This window comes from Pipistrellus hanaki, assembly GCF_964339955.1.
Source record: "Pipistrellus hanaki genome assembly, chromosome: 2".
NCBI classification, from domain to species: domain Eukaryota; kingdom Metazoa; phylum Chordata; class Mammalia; order Chiroptera; family Vespertilionidae; genus Pipistrellus; species Pipistrellus hanaki.
The window spans coordinates 47,538,661-47,558,703 of record NC_140504.1 but is presented as its reverse complement, the minus strand read 5'-3'; the positions used below and the strand labels follow the sequence as shown (position 1 = coordinate 47,558,703).

At 46.4% G+C, this 20,043-nt stretch overlaps 1 long non-coding RNA gene across 1 annotated transcript; it reads right to left on the bottom strand.

Moving 5' to 3' along the window:
- Positions 1-50: 50 nt before the first annotated feature.
- On the bottom strand, positions 51-5,436 carry LOC311616424. Its single transcript, XR_014793889.1, has 3 exons — positions 4,775-5,436; positions 1,359-3,795; positions 51-1,042 (listed from the first exon to the last, which is right to left on the bottom strand). It is a non-coding gene; the product is annotated as an uncharacterized lncRNA (long non-coding RNA).
- Positions 5,437-20,043: the final 14,607 nt, after the last annotated feature.

Below are 20,043 nucleotides of genomic sequence, written 5' to 3'. Positions count from 1 at the left end.
ATATTGGTCGGCTGTCTCCTGCACACTGCCCACCAGGGATCGAGCCCGCAACCCCCGCAACTGGGGCATGTGCCCTGACCGGGATTTGAACCAGCAACCTTTTGGTATACAGGTCAATGCTCAACCACTGAGCCACACTAGCCAGGTTCCCTTTGAATTAACCAGACTTTGAATATCTGCTAGGTGCCCGGAATGAGTTCATCTAACAAATAGCTAATATGTTTGGATCTCAGTAGAGCCCATTCTACAAGACTTGACTAAGCCTAGATGAGAGAGGTGGGCCCACATGCTGGATTCAGTCACAGGTACTGATGGGACCTGGCTCCTGCTTTCCGGTTACCCACTTGAGTTTTCTGCTGGAGGTTAAAGATAGGACTGCTTGGCCAAACAAGTGTTTGTGAGGCCAAGCAAATAAATTGCTCTAGGTACCAGGGCTTGCTGCAACCTGACAAGGTGCGTGCTGGGGCAGGGTTTGCAGGTGAGGGGGGCTGCTTCAGGAGGTAACTGAAAGCATGCAGTGGGTAAGAGGCATGACAGGAGGTGTCCCATTCAAACGCAGCAGTCCCATTTTAGGACTGTTCTGATACTGTGATCAGGGTGAGGGGAAGAATCAAGGGATTGGGGCCAAGGTGAGAGGAACACTGGCGTGAGTGAATAAATCACGAATGAATTGAAGTATCTCGCTGTGGAGCAGAGATAGGTCTGAATCCCAGCACAGCCGCAGAAGTCTGCCACAAGGGGAAGTGGGAGATGTGCCGGGAAATCTAGCTCTCCCTTTAGCTGGCCTCTGTGTGACTCAGCTATTGTTGCCCAGCTTCTCCTAAGCGCAGTGCAAGTACTGGCAGCAGCAGAAGCCGCACCTCAGAAAAGCAGGTTGATCCCACAGATCTCTGCAGAGATCCGAACCCCCCTCTGAGCTAGAAGTGAATGTAAATCCACCCAATTTACCCCCACTATCCAATTGCATTGGTCCCTGGTTGTCTTGTAGTGGAGTTTGCTAAAGTCAGTTTTGCATTGTCATCTTACACCAGTGTTTTTCAACCTTTTTTGGGCAAAGGCACACTTGTTTCATGAAAAAAATCACGAGGCACACCACCATTAGAAAATGTTAAAAAATTTAACTCTGTGCCTATATTGACTATATATATAAAGTAATTCTCTTGAATAGGAATCAAATAAACACAAAGAAAGTATTTTATAATTACTTTATTATGAAATATTAAGTAAACAAAATAGTGAAAAATTATAAAATTCTTGTCTTGTCTGCACCTACGGCACACTAGGCAACATCTCGCGGCACACTAGTGTGCCGCGGAACAGCGGTTGAAAAACGCTGTCTTACACCACTGAAGCTGTACTTGGAGGGAAGATGAAGGTTGGAATTGGTGGTGTGTGTATTGGAGGGTCAGGAGGGAGGTTGGATTTCCAAAAGATGAGACCTAACAGAGGATTGGAAGCAGGGAAGGGTGGAATCTGGTCAAGGAAGGAGGAATCTGATGTGGCCAGAATGGGTGATGCAGTGTGGGCTGTAGGGAATGGGCAGAGGCTGGCAAGCAACCAGACCGTGAAGGCTGGGGAATTCTGTGGCTAACTGGTAGCCGTGGGAGATACCAGAGTAGGAAGATACCTAACACGGGTCAATGCTCAACCACTGAGCCACACCGGCCGGGCTCCCTCAGGTAGGCCACAGCTGATGGGTGAGTTTTTCATGCCCCCGGCCACAACTTTTCAGGATGCAGAAATGTGCTGTTATGGACAAAGTATGAACACAGGGAATGCATTTAATCTCAGTAGTAACAGCAGGACTGGAGCAAGGTTCATCTTTAGAAAGACAGAGACATGGGGAGAGGACGACATCTCTGAAGTTTGCCTTCAGCCCACAGCCCCTCTCTCTGCAGGGGTCCTCAAACTTTTTAAAGTGGGGGCCAGATCACGGTCCCTCAGAGAGCTGGAGGGCCGGACTATATGAACTACTAATTCCTACTGTAACACCTTGGCTGCGCTCACTGCCCAAAAAACCTGGCGGGCCGGATCAGACTCCTCTGCGGGCCGCATGTGGCCCGCGGGCCGTAGTTTGAAGACCCCTGCTAGGGGATGCTGGCTCATGCTCCCTGAGGCACCGGAAATCGGTTGGATCCTGATGGAAAATGTCCTTTCACCCACGAACATCAAAGAATCTTGCTATGTAGGGGAACATCTCACTGTACTTTTCATTCAATTTTGCTGGGAATTTAAAACTGCTTTAAAAAATTAAGTTTTTAAAAATTGTATTGCTGACTTTCAGCAGCACAAACTACTTGAGATTCAGGTTTGTGGACTCCCTAGACCCCTTCGTCCCAGCGCCTTCCTTCACAAACCAGTTCCTATTGTCATGGTCCAAGCTTGTCTCCAAGCTGAAGCCTGTGTCTCTTCTTCCAGGGTGAACTATGAAGCTGGGAGTGTGGGGAGTGGTTTGGCCTCATTGTTCAATGAGAATCTGCCTGCTATGCAAAGCTCTGCAGCTCTGGAGCCTTTGTAACAAGGTGCCACACAAAATGCCTTCCTCCTATTGTGTTTCCCCGAAAATAAGACCTATTTACAGGTTTCCTTCTGAGTGAAATATAAGGCATCCCCCGAAAATAAGGCCCCCCTAGGCTAAACATGAGAGATTTGGTCCACTGATTCTGAAAGAAATGGAGTCACAAGGAATTCACCAGGATATTCAGGAATTGGATTGTTATGATGATGTTCCAGAAGATGATGACATGATTGTCATTGAATAAATGAGTAAATTCTTGATACTGTAGGATTCACAGTTTGTCTGGTTTGTGTTGACAACTACCGTACTAACGTACCGTATACAGGTAATAAATTTCCTTTATTTTCATTTAACAATAAATGTGTACCGTATTCTTCTTCATGGAAAAATAAGACATCCCCTGAAAATAAGACCTAGCGCATCTTTGGGAGCAAAAATTAATATAAGACACTGTCTTATTTTCGGGGAAACAGGGTAGTAGGAATGTCCCTGCCCTCCCTGCAGTGCTCCCCTCGCTGGTAGGCCAGGAGCATTATGGGGTTACTTGCTCTGAAGACTCACTGAGCAGTGCAAGGGGTTACCCACACTGGGGAGAACAGGGGAACAAACATGTTATCCTCTTCTGCCCGCTCACCTGGAAATCAGATGATGTAACACAGTGTTAGTTGTGCTGCCTATTATCTGCATGGCTTGGAGCATGTTACCTAACTTTGGTGAACTCCCGAGGCAGACTGAGTATAATATCTATATGGAAAGCTGTGGTGAAGACTGAGTGAATGAACAGCTAGGAAATGCATAACACAATACCTGACTCAAAGTAGACACTGAAGCAGTGTCTATACTTCCTCCCTATACTTCCTGGCCACTTATGCCCTGAAGGGCAGTTAGGAATCAATAAGGTGGGAAAGGGCTTCAGTGATTTGAACCCCCTTGACAATAACCCCAATAAGTGATTACCCTTACCCTGAATAAAGATTTCACCCATTTTATCTCCCAAAGAAATCTGTACCATAAGGGAGAGCTTGGATCACTAAGATTTTCTTAATATCCTTTCTAGATCCCGAAGAACCAATTCTCTTGTCTCCTGCCAGTACTTCATTATGATGACTAGCTAGGCTTATGAACATCACCTGATGCCGCACTCACACCATGTCTCTTATAACAGGGAATGAACTCCCGGCGTAAGGAGAGGCACGGTGCCAAGGAGCATGGCTGGGCTCCAGCTCCTACGTCCGATTCAGTGTGATCAGTCCTTTCCCTTTCTGGGTCACCGTTTCCTCAGCTGTAAAGTGAAAGGCCAGATTTCTTTCCTTCCCACCCTTTTATGGATATACTAGTGAATTTTTGTTTTCCCACAAAAGACTGACATTTTATACTCTAGAACCCATGCTGAAACCTGTTTGGCTCAGTGGTAGAGCATCGGCCTGCGGACTGAAAGGTCCAGGGTTCGATTCCGGTTAAGGGCATGTACCTTGGTTGTGGGCGCATCCACGGTGGGGGGTGTGCAAGAGGCAGCTGGTCGATGTTTCTCTCTCATTGACATTTCTAATTCTCTCTCTCTCCCTTCCTCTCTGTAAAAAATCAATAAAATATATTTTTTAAAAAAACCTCTCTAGAACCCAGTCTTGCTATAGCAGGAAGAAACCACAGCATCTGACATTCACAAATGTTGTAGATTCCTTTCAGTACTGAAAACCACAAGCTAACACCTTGTTTCTAAACCTGGGGGTTCTGGTCACTTCATGCACTTTCCTAATATAATTTCTCTTAGATTGAAAATGTTTTCCACAGTTCGAGAAAAAGAATCTCTTTAATCATTAAAGGAAAAAAACAACACCACAGATGTTTTGGCAGTGTTTCAAGACTAATTTCATAACACTTCTATTTAAATAGTCTCCCCCTGCCCCTGTTCAGGTCTATGCTTTGGCAAAGGAGCCTGTGCCTTGAAGAAACCCAAGATTTGGTGTAATGTTGAAGATCTCCCGAAGAAGTTTACACGACTATCCTGTATTATTCCAAGGGTAATCATCTGATGAAAGGTACATTCATAGAGATGGTGTTCCAAGCAGTGGCGCTAAATGAAATGATATATAGAACATCTGATTTGCTTTTTCTTTACTAACTCTGAGAGCCAAACCAGGCGTCCAAGACGGTGTCTTTTGGGCCCGGGCACTTCACTCAACAGCGCGTTAACTTAAATACCTTCCGTTTAACTTTAAGTGAACCAATCGCTTGGACTTGGAGAACTCAGCATACCCTCCCGTTTCCGATGGCAGGTTTCCACCAGCCACCACTGGGCCCCGCACTTCTCTCCCAGGTCCTCGGGGCCTGCAGCTGCGGTTGCAGCGGGGGCGCCTGCCCCTCTCTTCGGCCTCCATCGGGCTCACCCATGACTGTCAGACGGGGCAGTAAGTGATCTCAAGCTGCGAGGGGGTGGCCCCCACGCTAGGCACCTTCAGAACTGAGTCCTGGCTCCTGCTGCCTCCCTCTTCTTTCTCAGAGAAGATGCCACACTCCCGCGTCCTGCGGTCCATTCAAACCTCCCTCGCGGACTTCCGGGGAATGCGCGGCTCCGCGCCTGCGCACTCCGCCTCCGAGTCGCGCGAGTCCCGCAGGCCGCCGCTGGGGGCGCTGCGGAGCGTAGATGCCTGCCTGGGCGGGGCCTCCGGAGAAGGTGATACTATGTCATTGCCCCAAGAGCACTTAATGTACAACAGTGTTAGGGGCAGGTTTCCAAATTCACACATTGCTCTCGCTCTCAACTTTTAAAGTACAACTAGCAAAAACATTTGAACTTGGAACAAATATTGAAGTTATACAAAACAAAAACACTAAGACAACCAGTGAACGGCATGCCCCAAGCTATTTTCCTTTCCGAGTAAACAACTATGTCTTTGGAGATCTTTTCCATTTAAATTTTGTACAACCAGCCGAAACCGGTTTGGCTCAATGGATAGAGCGTCGGCTTGCGGCTTGGGGACTGAAGGGTCCCGGGTTAGATTCCGGTCAAGGGCATGTACCTTGGTTGCGGGCATATCCCCAGTAGGGGGTGTGCAAGAGGCAGCTGGTCGATGACTCTCTTATCGATGTTTCTAAATCTCTATCTCTCTCCCTCTCTGTACAAAATCAATAAAATATATTTTAAAAATAAATAAATAAAAATAAATTTTGTAGAACCAGCGATAAACTACGTAAAGTCTTCCAGCAATGAGTTGTTCAAATATGTCCACTAGGGCAAGAGTAGTAAATCAAAATTTATATCTACACACAAAGTCCACCTTCCACTTGGTAAATTAAACAGTTATTCATAATTCAAAGTCTTCACTTCCAATATTTTCTCAAAATAGCTTGAGCTGCTTTAGTTTGAATTTCTAACCCATTAGAATGCTACCTGGTGGAAGGCACAGGACACTAAGGCACAAATAATGTAAGTGGAGGATCCCAGCCCCAGGATGGTCTAAAGTTTGCAGGACAAATCAAGTTTAAGTTTACTCAAGAAACGGAGCCTTGCCAGGTAGCTCAGTTGGTTAGAGCAGCGTTTTTCAACCGCTGTTCCGCGGCACACTAGTGTGCCGCGAGATGTTGCCTGGTGTGCCGTAGGTGCAGACAAGACAAGAATTTTATAATTTTTCACTATTTTGTTTACTTAATATTTCATAATAAAGTAATTATAAAATACTTTCTTTGTGTTTATTTGATTCCTATTCAAGAGAATTACTTTATATATAGTCAATGTAGGCACAGAGTTAAATTTTTTAACATAGATGGCAGGTTTCCACCAGCCACCACTGGGCCCCGCACTTCTCTCCCAGGTCCTCGGGGCTTGCAGCTGCAGTTGCAGCGGGGGCGCCTGCCCCTCTTGGGGTGACTTGTTCTGGCCCCCCACATTTTTCAGGTGTATATGTATTTGGAGAGAAAGAGAGAAAGCAAACGTGACAATATGGGATCAAGTGCTAAGTCCAGGTGAAGTATAGGCATGCTCATTGTATTATTCTTTCACCTATTATTCTTTTCTAATGGTGGTGTGCCTCGTGATTTTTTTCATGAAACAAGTGTGCCTTTGCCCAAAAAAGGTTGAAAAACACTGGGTTAGAGAGTCATCCCGATATGCCAAGGTTGTGGTTTTAATCTCCTGTCAGGACACATAAAAGAATCAACCAATGAATGCATAAATAAGTGGAATAACAAATTGATGTTTCTCTCTCCCTCTCTCCCTCTAAAAAAATTTTTTTAAAATCATCAATTAAAAAGTTTAAAAAAAACAAAAAACAAAAGAAAGAAGTGGATTAATAAAGATCCTTTCTGGCCCCAGGCACCACCAGGGGAGATAGGTGGAGTCTGAGAGTGGTGGTTTCATTTTTTGAGAGTGATAATAGTATATGGTTGTATAGGAGAATATCCTATTCCTGGATATAAAGCCAAACTTTTGAAGAGAGAAGCATCATGATTGGGCAACTTATTTTTAAACTAGGGCCCCCGGGCATGAATTGAAAGGAACTGCGGGCCAAGAGGCTGCGGTGGGCAGAGGGGCGGGTCTCGGCCCATCCTCCTCGCCCCTGCCAGGCCCCTCCCGCCACAGCCCTCGGTCCTCCTGCTGCCAGCACCTCAGCCCCCGCCACCGTTCCCATGCACTGACAGTGCCAGGGGACCGGTGCCAGCAGTGGGTGTGAGTGGCTGCTGCGAGCCAATAACCCCTAAGGAGCAGGGGGAGGTGGAGAAGCCCTGAGGGGCGATCAGGGCTGGCAGCCGCCTCTCACACTTGCTGATGGTGTCAAGTGCTCAGGGCCAGCATTGGGTGCTGGCAGTGGGTGTGAGCAGTGGTTCTGGCTCCAGCGCCAGCTGTAGGTGCGAACGGAGCAGGTGGATCAGGTGCTGGTAGCAGGTGTGAGCACCGGGCGGGACCATGGCCCTCAGGAGCAAAGTATTTTCAGTAACCACCAGAGACTCACAACGATGACAGTCTTGGTCTGGTGCCCTCCTCCTCCCCTTTTACCTGCTCCACCATCCCACTGCAGCTGACACCTGCCATGTTCTAAGCTCTGCCACCTGCTGCCGATGCCCGCCATGTTCCATACACACACACCCTGGTGGTCATTGTATGTCATAGTGACTGGTTGTTCGGCTGTTCTGCTGTTTGGTCTATTTGCATATTAGGGATATATATATATATATGGTTGGGGGGGATATATATTTGTGGGAAAGGAACAAACTTCCTCTACCCTCAAGGTTCTTCTGTCTAGTCTAATAATAAAATAGACATGAGACAGATTAGCAAGAGAAAATAACCAAATTTAATACATGAATATGTATTAGAACCCACATACCTGAGAGTCAGACCCCATATGAGGAGAGGATCAGAGATAAAAAGGAAACATGGGTATTAGACATCTTGAGCTAGGGGTGAGGTAAGGTGACTTCTAGGGACCACTGCAGGGTGATAAGAACAGACACTTAGTAAATGGATATTTTCCCAGCCCATAGATGGGTCAAAAGAAGTTATCTCTGAAAATCTCATGGGCAAGGTCTCTAATTCAAATTCTTCTAGGTAGTTTGGAGTGTAGGGGTGAGGATGGGGGTAGAAGTCTCTCTTGAGCCTATGACTATATTTGCCTTTAGTTCAAAACAATCTGCATAGCCAAAACTGGTTTGTCTCAGTGGATAGAGCGTCGGCCTGCGGACTGAAAGGTCCCAGGTTCAATTCTGGTCAAGGGCATGTACCTTGGTTTCAGGCACATCCCCAGTGGTGTGTGTGTGTGTGTGTGTGTGTGTGTGCGCGTGTGTGTGTGTTGGAGGCAGCTGATCAATGTTTCTCTCTCACCAATGTTTCTCTCTAACCCTCTCCCTTCCTCTCTGTAAAAAAAAACCCAATAAAATTTAAATAAACTTAAAATTTAAATAATTTAAAAAAAACTATCTGCATAACATAGAGGCATATCTTGGGGTGACTTGTTCTGGCCCCCCACATTTTTCAGGTGTATATGTATTTGGAGAGAAAGAGAGAAAGCAAACGTGACAATATGGGATCAAGTGCTAAGTCCAGGTGAAGTATAGGCATGCTCATTGTATTATTCTTTCACCTTTTCTGTAGATTTGAAGTTTTTCAGAGAAAAATATTGGGGGAGGAAGTACAGGAGTAAAGACTCTCGCAGTCAGCTCCACCATGAGACGGCTCCCAGCAGCCAGTGAGGACCTGGAATCCCAGGGCTTTGTGAAGGAAACAGCTGGATTACGAGGGACTGCTTTTTAAACAGCTTCCCAGTGGAGCCGGATTCCGCTAGTTGTGGGATTATGTCAGGCCACAAAGGGTGGACAGATTCCAGTTTGTGTGGTACTGAGAAAAAAATAGGAGCTATATCTTAGACAACCTGATAAGGTACCTCCATGGATATGAGTAATGGTCAGACCCGGGGGATGAACCCAGGCTAAGAAAGCTGGACAATAGAAAGCCTGGAGCACCGTGACAAGGAAATTCTTCCCCTGAATTGCCTTTTCCTATTGAGATAAGATAGTACACAATAAAACGCCAGGCTCAGACGTGCTGCCTCCGATCCCAGCGGAGCCTCGCGCGGGGCTCAGGCCCGAGCGTTGGAGTGCCTGGCGCTGCCAGCCTCTGGGTGGTCTCTCGAGGGCTTGCTCTGGTCTGCCACAGATGGTCAAAGACATTGCCCTCAGACCCAGAAGGCCTGGCGGCAAGTCTTGATCCTACCACTCTCCAGCTGTGAGACTGATCCAGTTACTTTTGTTCACTCATAAGTGTACTCCTCCTACCCGCCTTAGTGATGGGCTGAAAACAAACTATGAAAGGGCCTTTTTACGTCCTCAAGGCCATTGGATATCAATTATTGTCATTATTTCCTAGACACGAAGCAATTCATTGTGTAGCCCTACGCCTAGTGTTAGGTCCAGTTCCGCGGGGTATCTTTTGGGCTCCGTGTACATTGTCATGAGGCAGTTGTGTGAGTGAGCCCTCTGAATGCCTGAGGAGGCAGGATTGAGGTAACTTTGAGCTGATGCTTCACTTCCTCCTGAGCAAGCAGAGAGGCAGGGGATGTCCCCCCTTTGTTAACTGGGAAATAGAATCCCACTGGCACGTGGTGACTCACCCAGCTGTCAGAGTGAGTCAGTGTCCCAGCTGAGTGAGTGCCGAAGGCATCCGTGGGGCGCAGCAGGGAGGGGAAGTGAACCTCCACGCAGCCCAGGATGGTGGCCTCGGCCTTGCAGGGCAGTAGAGCAGAGCAGAGTGGACAGGGAACAACATCTTTGATTGGTCATCAGGAGGACTGGGCTAGTGGGTATGTATTCCAGAGGCAAGGGAGAACTTTCCTTTTGCCCATCCACGCTGCAGGGGCTGCTGGGAGCTCTCTAATGCTAGAGCTACTCCATCACCTCTCCTCCAGGATGTTTTAGGGAAGATGCCTCGTCGACCAGACAGTTGGATCAGAAATAGGCCAGGGCTCCTCCCACCTTAAGAATCTGAACTATTTTTGTCTAGCGATGAGTTTGGATTAACTTGTTCTCTGCTTACTAGCCATGTAATCTTGGACTTATTTATTAGCTGTGTGAGCCTTAGTTTTTCTGAGCTCTTAAATGAGATTATTAACACCTACCCTACTTATTTCATAGGATTGTTTGAAGCACCAACAGAGACAAATGATTCTTGGCAAAAACAAACATGTTTTTGTCTCTCTCTCAGTCCTCTGCCCACAGCTCCAGGTGGCCCGGTGAATGCCTGGACTGGCTGTCCCGTAGCTCAGAGCGAAACACATGCTGCAGGGGTCCGCACCAAGTCAGATTTCATGAGCCATCTCTGTTCATGGGTACCCCTTTGCCCTTTTTGTCTTCCCGTTCTCTCCCCTCTTTTGATTTCCCCTGATGCTCATTCTTCTAGCACTTTCTAAGTGGTTACTATATCCCAGCCACCCTGCTGGGCCAGGAGTGTGTGTAAGTAACACCCAGTCCTGCCAGTTTGTCTTGCCTGGTGTGTGTGTGGGGGGGGGGGGGGTGGGGGGGGGGGGGAGGGCACAGAGAAGGGATGAGGTGAGCAGTGCTCTCAGGGAAGTTCGTGCTGTGGGCTCTCCAGGGGGCAGTTCTTTGGCTGGGGCCAACCTGCAGGAGAGGAGGCCAGACAGGAGACTGATAAGGAGATGTTTCAGCCTGTTCTTGAAGAACAGGTCACGATTTTCCAAGTAGAGAAGGCAAGGAGAGGCTGTGAACACCAGCACAGAGTGAGTCCTGGGCCCGTGGGCTCTGCTTCTTCCTCTGCCCTAGTCCTCTCCCGGGACCTCCCTCTGGTCAGCTCCCGCGTGCAGCTTCTTCTTAAGCACGGGGATTTGAAAATTAGAAACAGTTTCTGGAAACACCACTGCCTGCTCTTCGGGGTTGTCCACTGTCCCTGTGAAATAAAGGCAGCAATTCTCAACCTCGGCTGCATGCCAGAATCGCCTGGTTTGTTTTCGGTTTTGTTCTCATTCAGATTTCCTGGCCTCACCCTTTGTGTATTCTGATTCAGATGGGGTTCCCAAAATTGGTAGGATCTGCTTTCACAAATGAGCGTCACACCATTGCTGGTTTTTCAGTTCCTCACTAAGGACTGCACACGATCCATGAAGGAAGCCCATGTCCTCTACTGAAGATTCCCTTCTAGCTTCAGTTTTCTGAGAACCCTAAAGGCTCTGAAGTTCCAAAACCTGAAGAAGCTGTGATGGGATTAAGAGGGATGAGTCTAGCCTCCATTCCCAGAGGAAGAGAGTGGATGATGAGCAGTCCACTAGGTCTCCTCCCTGTGCCTCACTCTCCTCACCTGTGAAATGGGAGTAAAATCAGTTCTCACCTGATAACACAGTGAAGCCTAAGAGAGCACGGAGAACGTTAATAGCACACAGGTGCTCAGAAGATGACAGCTATTGTTACGGAGGCAGCAAGGCCTGCCTCATGATTGGAGGTGTAGGCTCTGGACCCAGACTGCCTCCACCACAGCCTGGCAGCTATTCTATAACCTCCATGCCTCATTTTCCTTCTCTGTGCAATAGGGGTGATGATAAACCCCTCACAAAACTGTTATTAGCCCTGGCCAGTGTGGCTCAGTTGGTTAAGCATTGTCCCACATACTTAAAAGGTCACCAGTTCAATTTTCGGTCAGGGCACATACCCAGGTTGCAGTTCCATACCTAGCTGATGTGCACGTGGGAGGCAACTGATTGATGTTTCTCTCTCTCTCTCTCTCTCTCTCTCTCTCTCTCTCTCTCTCTTTTTCTCTCTCTTCTTCCTCCCTCTCTCTCTCTAAAATCAATAAAAACATATTTTTAAAAAAGGCCTCGACCCCTATTGCTCAGTGGTTAGAGCATCAGCCTGAACACCAAAGAGTGGCTAGTTTGATTCCTAGTCAAGGACACATACCTGGGTTGTAGGTTCAATCTCCTCCCCAATTAAGGCATCAGTGAGAGGCAACCAATCGGTATGCCCCTTACATCAATGTTTCTCTCTCTCTCTCTCTCTCTCTCTCTCTCTCTTTCTCTTACCCTCCCCTTCCCTTCCACTCTCTCTAAAAATCAATGGAAGAAATATCTTCATTCAAGTATTAGAGAACTTCCAGCAGCCACTGCAGCTTGGAAGGACAAGTAGAGAGAGCTCACAAACCACTGGGTCACGGGAAGGAACACGGGAAGGGTGTGAACAAAGTGGGCAGAGGGATGCCCACAGAGTCACGCCCAAGCAGGGACTTATGAAAGGAAAGGGTGGCACCTCAGGTGAGATCAGACGTGAGGAAGTTGTCATCAGAAACTGGAAACAAAATACAGTTCTCAAAGTTAAATCTCAAATCTCTTGCCAAATAATATGTCCCCCTACCTGGTTTTTGGGGCATATTTTCAGGTGGAATAAAATGTATGTCCAAAGCAGGAATTCCAATATGAGGAATAATAAAAACAAAATTAAAAAGAAAAATTGTTATTAAATTAGTATAAGGCTAGCACCAACCAAAGAAATATTCAGTTATCACTTCTGCTATGACCTCTCACTGCCTCATGGTGTCACTGTGGGACACTGGTCCTACCCTGCCCTCAGCTAGTGGGCACCAGCTGTTTCGAGCGGCCTTTCAGGCCCAGCTGTGGCCCTTAGAGAAGGGAGCACAGCCTCTCCTTTGCTAACTGTGGCCAAGTATATCCTGACCTAGCTTCCTTACCTGTTCACCTACGCCGCCTCCTCCCAGGACACCAGCCGGGCCTCCAATACTGAGTCAGCCCCAGTCCCAGCTCTACTAGCGGGTGGAGCCAGACTCCATTCTCCCGCCTTCGTCCCCATGGAGATCCCCTCGAGGGTCCGCAGCTTCTCTTTGACCGTCTTGGAGCTAAAGGGTCTGAGTACATCTCTTTCCCAGTGAGGTTACTCTTTTAAAGGATGTTCACAGGGCAAGTCCTGAGGGCCTCATTCCCCACTTTGCTCAGAAGGCTGTCTGTCCTTGTGGCTCCAAGTGATTGCCCCTCCTTAGGGAGAGTCCCCAAGAGGCGACCCGGTGCCAACACACACCCATTGGGTGGAACCACTATAGGCAACTCTAAGGCACTTCTTTGCTTCTTAGAGAAGAGGGGGGAAACCCATACATCTCATCTCTGCTTAGAAACCACATTAGGTATTATTTAAAAAACAGCCGAAACCGGTTTGGCTCAGTGGATAGAGCGTCAGCCTGCGGACTGAAAGGTCCCAGGTTCGATTTCAGTCAAGGGCATGTGCCTTGGTTGCGAGCATGTCCCCAGTGGGGGGTGTGCAAGAGGCAGCTGATCGATGTTTCTAACTCTCTTTCCCTCTCTCTTCCTCTCTGTGAAAAATCAATAAAATATGTTATTAAAAAAATGCATGATTCTCAAATGCAGCCACAGTAGCGAATCACTGAAGTAAAGAAGACTGAGACCTACCGGTTGTTTAAATTCACCTGGGAAGTGGGAGGCCATGCACTTATTCCCTGGAGGCTGCCATTCCGTGGAACATCGTGATTCTAGAAAATTGGAGCTAAATTTGTCTTTAGAGATTAGCTGACTCAGTGATTCCCAAATTCAGGGTGCAAGAGAACCCTGGGTGGCCTGCTTATTATACCCATTCTCAGTTCTGCCGATGCTGGTGGACAAGCAGAGAGAGCTCACCAGCTGTTAGGTCACGGAATGGCATCCGGAGGAGGATGTGAACAAAGTGGGCGGGGGATGCCCACGCAGTCACACCCAAGCAGGGAGCTATGAAAGGCAAGGGTGGCACCTGAGGTGAGATCAGACGTGAGGGAGTTAGCACCAGAAGCTGGAAACAATATACAGTTCTCAAAGTTAAATCTCAAATCTACCTGGCTGTTGAGGCATATTTTCAGAGGGAATAAAATGTATGTCCAGCCGAAACCGGTTTGGCTCAGTGGATAGAGTGTCAGCCTGAGGACTGAAAGGTCCCAGGTTCGATTTCAGTCAAGGGCATGTACCTTGGTTGCAGGCACATCCCCAGTAGATGTGCAAGAGGCAGCTGATCGATGTTTCTTTCCCATCGATGTTTCTGACTCTCTATTTCTCTCCCTTCCTCTCTGTAAAAAATAAATAAATAAATTTTTTTAAAGAAAAAAAAAAAAAAAAATATATATATATATATATATATATATATATATATATATATATATGTCCAAAGCAGGAACTTCGCCATGAGAGCTCTCTGTGGGAGCGGAGGTGAGCCCCTGGGAATTCGAGCCAGGAAGACAATTGCTGCCAACGGTCCGCAAGGAAAGCCTTGGCTCCGATGACCTCATGGCTCTTTTCTGTCGCCAGTGGCTGGACACTCCCTTCCCTTTGCCCACCTCCGCCCACAGGCATATCAGAGAGATGACCACATGAGCAGAGGGGAAAAGTGTTCCCCATCGATAACACACATTCATTCTCACGTGCTGCCGCCGCCGCCGCCAGCCTCATCTCCCCAAAGTCAGGTGATGTCAGACTGAGCAAGCCTGAGGTCAGCGGGAGCTCTCTCTCCCAGGGACGCAGGGAGTTTTGAAAGTTACATAAGGGCAGATGTTTGATCATGCCTTGAATTCTTTGTGAGAAATGAAACCTTCAGCGCTGGCAGCTCAAGTCACAGTCACCCGTGGCTCACGGCATGTGGTTTTTCATTGGGAGAGCAGTGTTCATTGGGAGAGTTAAAGGAATGTTTCCATCTCTCCCCAGAGGAGTCAGCTCGTCAGCCTGTCCAGCCATAAAGAAGGAAATTGATGAATCAAACTAGGCATAAATGCTCTCTCCACCAGAGCCCGCACCTCAGGACTCCTTCCCACCTCTCTGCATTCCATCACTGAGTGACCTTCAGGTGTCTCCTTAGTCCCAAAGAACCCGAGGATAAAGAACTCGGGTTGTAGAGCCAGAGCCTCCTGGCTGTCACGAGTCCCAACATGCAAACAGATCACCAAAACAGTCCTTTGCCCACATTGTCAAGCTCTCAACCCTCTGACCGCTCCCCAACCTTCCCAGCCTCCCACTTGGCTAAATATTTGGGAACCGAAACAATAGCCTTACTGAGGCAGCGGTGGGCAATTACTGGAAAGTCATGTGATTGTCCAAATTGAACCAATTTGTCAAAGACCATTTTCCTTTCACTCATCACCTCCCCCACACTCCCCGATAAGATAGGGTCCCCAGAGCACAATAATCCTTTCCTGAGATACAATGAGAGACTCCTGAGAAAAGAAACAAATGGGAGGCTAATTTTGGCTTTTCTGGGACTGAAGGAAAGCAGGCAGGCCTGGTCCAGCTCAAGGAAGCCAGGGTGGGCCTCATTTTTGTGCTCCAGGGTATCTGCTTAGATCACCAGGGATTTGGAGAACAATGCAAGGGAGGAGGGGGTGATGGGAACAGAGTCTTGGCCCTGGCTGCATTGGTCTGGGCCCTGTTCAGGCTCCGAGAATCTCTAAAATGGCAGCCCATGGCTTGAGACTTGAGGTTTTTTTTTTAAATTGTGAACTCCTCACCATTCCTCCGCAACTAAATGATTATTTTATTTTTTAAAATATGTTTTTAATTTTTAAATTATAGTTGGCATACAATTTATACTAGTTTCAGCTGTACAATCCAGTGATTAGACATTTGTATAACTTACAAAGTGATCACATCAATAAATCTAGTACCCAGTTGACACCATACATACCTGTAGTTATTCCAATGCTAGTGGCTCGGTGCATGAAATTTGTGCACATTGAAAGGGAATTAATTAGAGAAAATATTTTAATATTGCTATTTGGCCTGTCTCTATAATAGAAGTGTCAGAGATGAAAGGAAATTAGTAAAATATATATGAAAATCTTCCTCCTGTCAGAGTCATGGGACCCAAAGTCAAATCCCCGTCCATCTGCACACTCCTCGAAATTGTGTGAGACCCAGACTTGGCTGGCCCCATCCCGTCAAGCCACACCAGGCGGGGGGCCCAGGATGCAGCCTGCCTCACATCCCCCATCAAGCTGCGCCAGTCAGGGGATGCAGCCTCACTTCCCTGGCCTCACCACACATGCAGCCGCACTCAGCCATGCCTGCTATGAATGCAGCCTCCTGCTGATTGGTTGTTAGAGCATGAAGGCACTGCAACCATTTGCATATTAGGCTTTTATCATTATAGATTATTGACTCTATTCTCTATGCCATACTTTATATCTACCAATTTATACTTCCTTATCCCTTCAAATCTTTCACCCAGTCCCCTAAGCCACCTTCTATCTGCAAACCATCTAAGTGTTCTCTGTATCTATGAATCTATTTTTGTTTTGTTTTTTTCCTTATTTATCCTGGTTTTTAGATTCCACATATAAATGAAATCATATGGCTTTTGTCTTTCTCTGACTTACTTCATTCAGCACAATACCCTCTAAGTCCCACGTGTCGTTGCAGTGGGTAAGTTTTCATTCTTTGTTATAGCTGAGTCATATTCCATTGTATATTCACAGCACTCCTTTTAAAAATATGTTTGTTTGTTTTTTTATTGATTTCAGAGAGTAGGAAGAAGGAGAGAAAAAGAGAAACATCAATGATGAGAAGGAAACATTGATCAGCTGCCTCCTGCACTCCCCACTGGGGATCCTGGTTCATTGGTCCATGCTCAACCACTGAGCCAAACCAGGCAGCACCTCTTCTTTACTCATTCTATTGATGGACACTAAGGTTGCTTCCATATCTTGGCTATTGTAAATAATGCTGCAATGAACATATAGATGTATATGTCTTTTCAACTTAGTGTTTTGGGTTTCTTCAGATAAATACCCAGAAGTGGAATTGCTGGGTTCTTCTTTGTCTCTTGTTATACTTGTTATAGCTTTTGCTTTAAAGTCTATTTTGTCTGGTATAACTACCCCAGCTTCTTCTCTCTCTCTCTCTTTTTCATTTTTTGTTTTGTTTTGCTGTTGTTAATCCTCAGCTGTGGATTATTTTCAGAGAGAGTGGAAGAAAAGAGGTAGAGAAGAGAAGGGGAAAGGAGGGAGAAACAACAATGTGAGAGAGACACATCAATTGGTTGCCTCCCACATGTGCCCCAATCAAACCTGCAATCCAGGTACATGCCTTTGACTAGGAATCAAACTTGTGACTCTTTGATTGCAGGCCAACACTTTAATCACTGAGCCACACCAGCCAGGGCTTGTTGTTGCTGTTTTTATTCTTGCTTTTCCCCAGCTTTTTTTCCCTTTCATTTTCATGAAATATCTTTCCCATCCCTCTATTTTTAGTCTGTGTGTGTCTTTCTATCTGAAGTGAATCGCTTGTAGTCAGCATACATAGGATCTTATTTTGTTATCCATTTAGTCACTACATGTCTTTTGATTTTGTTGATAGAACTGTATTTATTGCCATTTTATTATTTTTTTTTCTCCCTTCTTTTTCTCTTTCTTTCTTTCTTTCTTTCTTTTTTTTTTCTTTCTTTTTTTTTTTTAAATATTTTTATTGATTTCAGAGAGGAAGGAAGAAGGGGAGAGAGATAGAAAAATCCATAATGAGAGAGAATCATGGATCAGCTGTCTCCTGCAAGTCCCCCATTGGAGATTGAGCCCACAACCCAGGCATGTGCCCTTGACCAGAATCAAACCTGGGATTTTTCAGTTTACAGGCTCTATCCACTGAGCCAAACCAGCTAGGACCTTCCCTTTTCTTAAAGAAGACCCTTTAACATTTCTTGTAATAGTGGTTTGATGGTGATAAACTCCTTTAGGTTTTTCTTGTCTGAGATAGCTTTGCTGGGTAGAATAATATTGGTTGTAGGTCCTTTCTTTTCATCACTTTGAATATTTCATACACTGCCTTCTGGCCTGCAAAGTTTCTGTTGAGATCTTATGAGAGATCCCTTGCAGGTAACTAACTGCTTTTCTCTGTCTGCTTTTAAGATTATTTCTTTATCTTTAATCTTTGACACTTTAATTATGATGTGTTTTGGTGTAAACCTCTTTGGGACACTGCTTCCTGAACTTGTATCTCTATTTACTAGCTAGGGAAGTTTTCAGTCGTTATTTTTTCAAATAGGTTTTCAATTCCTTGCTCTCTTTCTTCTTGTTCCAGCACTCCCATGCTGTGAATGTTGATATGCTTGAAGTTGTCCCAGAGACTCCTTGAACTCTCCTTATTTTTTAAATTCTTTTTTTTTTTTTTTTTTTTGCTGTTCTGATTGGGTGTTTTCAGCTTCTTTACCTCCCAAATCACTGATTTGAATCTTTACTTGATATACTCTACTGTTGATTCTCTATAATGTATTATTCATTACTGACTGGTTCATTATATTTTTTATCTCAAATTTTATGTTTCCCAACTCTTTGTTGAAGTTCTCACTAAGTTAATCTACTCTTCCTTTAAGGTCATTGACCATTCTTATAACCAGTGTTTCCAACTCTGCATCTGGTAGACTTTATGTTTTCATTTTGTTTAGTTCCTTTACTGAGTTTTGTTGTATTCTTTCTCTTGGGACATATTTCTTTGTCTCCTCATTTTGACCATCTCCCTGTATTTGTTTCTGTGTATTATGCAGAGTTGCTATGTCTCCCAGGCTTGATAGAGTGGTTTTACATAGTAGGTGCCCTGTAGGGTTCAGAGGCACAGTCTCCCTGGTGTGCCCTCCAGGTAGGCTGTGTGCACCCTCCTGTTGTAGTAGAGTCTCAAGGGCTTTTGGCACATCAATGAGAGGGCTTGATCCCAAGATCAGCTGTGGGAATTGGCTGTGACCACAGCAAAAGATCTGCTGTGCAGGGGCCAACCTATAGAGCAGGAGTTGCTTCATCCAGGCTCTGGTGAGTACTGCCTTCTGAGTCTACCTGTTGAATGTGTCACTCATGAAGTTGGTTGGGTGGCACATCAGCATGGTGTGAAGCTGTATATAAGCTGGCCACTGGCTCTGGAGCCTCCTGGAGGTGCAGGCCAAAACCAGCCACCATCTGTGCCCTTCCCAGGGCCTCCCAATATCAGCTACAAAGTGATCTGCAGATGGCTGCTACTTGTGCTGGCTTGGAGGTGCCTGGGAGAGGTCAAGCTGTGAACCAAGGCTCACCACCAGTGCCAGGCCTGAGGCCCCTTGAAAAGAGGTACAGGGTATGCCAAGGTCAGATGCTTCTTGTTTGTGATTTGTGAACTGTTGAGATATTTTAGAAAAGTTCGCAGCATGAGCCAGGATAGGTCATTTGTACGGAAAAGCCCCTGGAAACACCTTGGGTGGGGCAGGTCTCAGGGAATCTCCAGGGTATGGGCAAACAGTGTTAGTCAGGTTGATGGAGACTCAGATATAGTGCTTACTTGCTGGCTCGGTGGCAGGGGTGAGGGCTCAGCAAAGGAACCATGTCCTCTGGGAGAAAGCTGCCCCTCCAGCCCGCATCCCATGTACCTGGCCTTTCAAGCTGCTGCCCCAGTGCTGGAGCTCAGAGCAAGTGAGTCTGAATAAGTTTGTGCACAGGCCCTTTTAAGAGGAACGCCTGGGACTCCAGCAGCCCTTTGTCTCCCTCAGCCTCAATCCCCACTGGTTCTCACAGCCAAAAGTTATGGGGACTCCTCTTTGCGGCACTGGAACCCTGGCCTGTGAATTTTGGCTTTGTCTTGTTCCCCTGGCTCCACAGCCGAGATATCCCTCCCAGTTTTTAACGGCTATACATGGGTGTGGGGCCAGCCCATTCTGTGTCTCTGTCCCCCGCCCCCTACCATTCTTGACATTGCTTCTTCTTTAAATTCTTAGTTATTGAACTTCTGTTCAGCTAAACTTCATGTGATTCTGAATGATGGTTGTTCTTTAGTTTAGTTGTAATTTTGATGTGGTTGTGGAAGGATGTGAGTACTGCACTTACCTACTCCACCATCTTGATCAGAAGTCACCCAACTAAATTATTAATGAATTAAGAGTCAGCCCTAGCTGGTTTGGATCAATGGATAGAGCGTCGGCCTGTGGACTGAAGGGTCCCAGGTTCAATTCAGGTCAAGGGTGAATGCTTGGGTTTCAGGCTTAATCCCCAGTAGGGGTCATGCAAAAGGCAGCCGATCAATGATTCTCTCTCATCATTGATA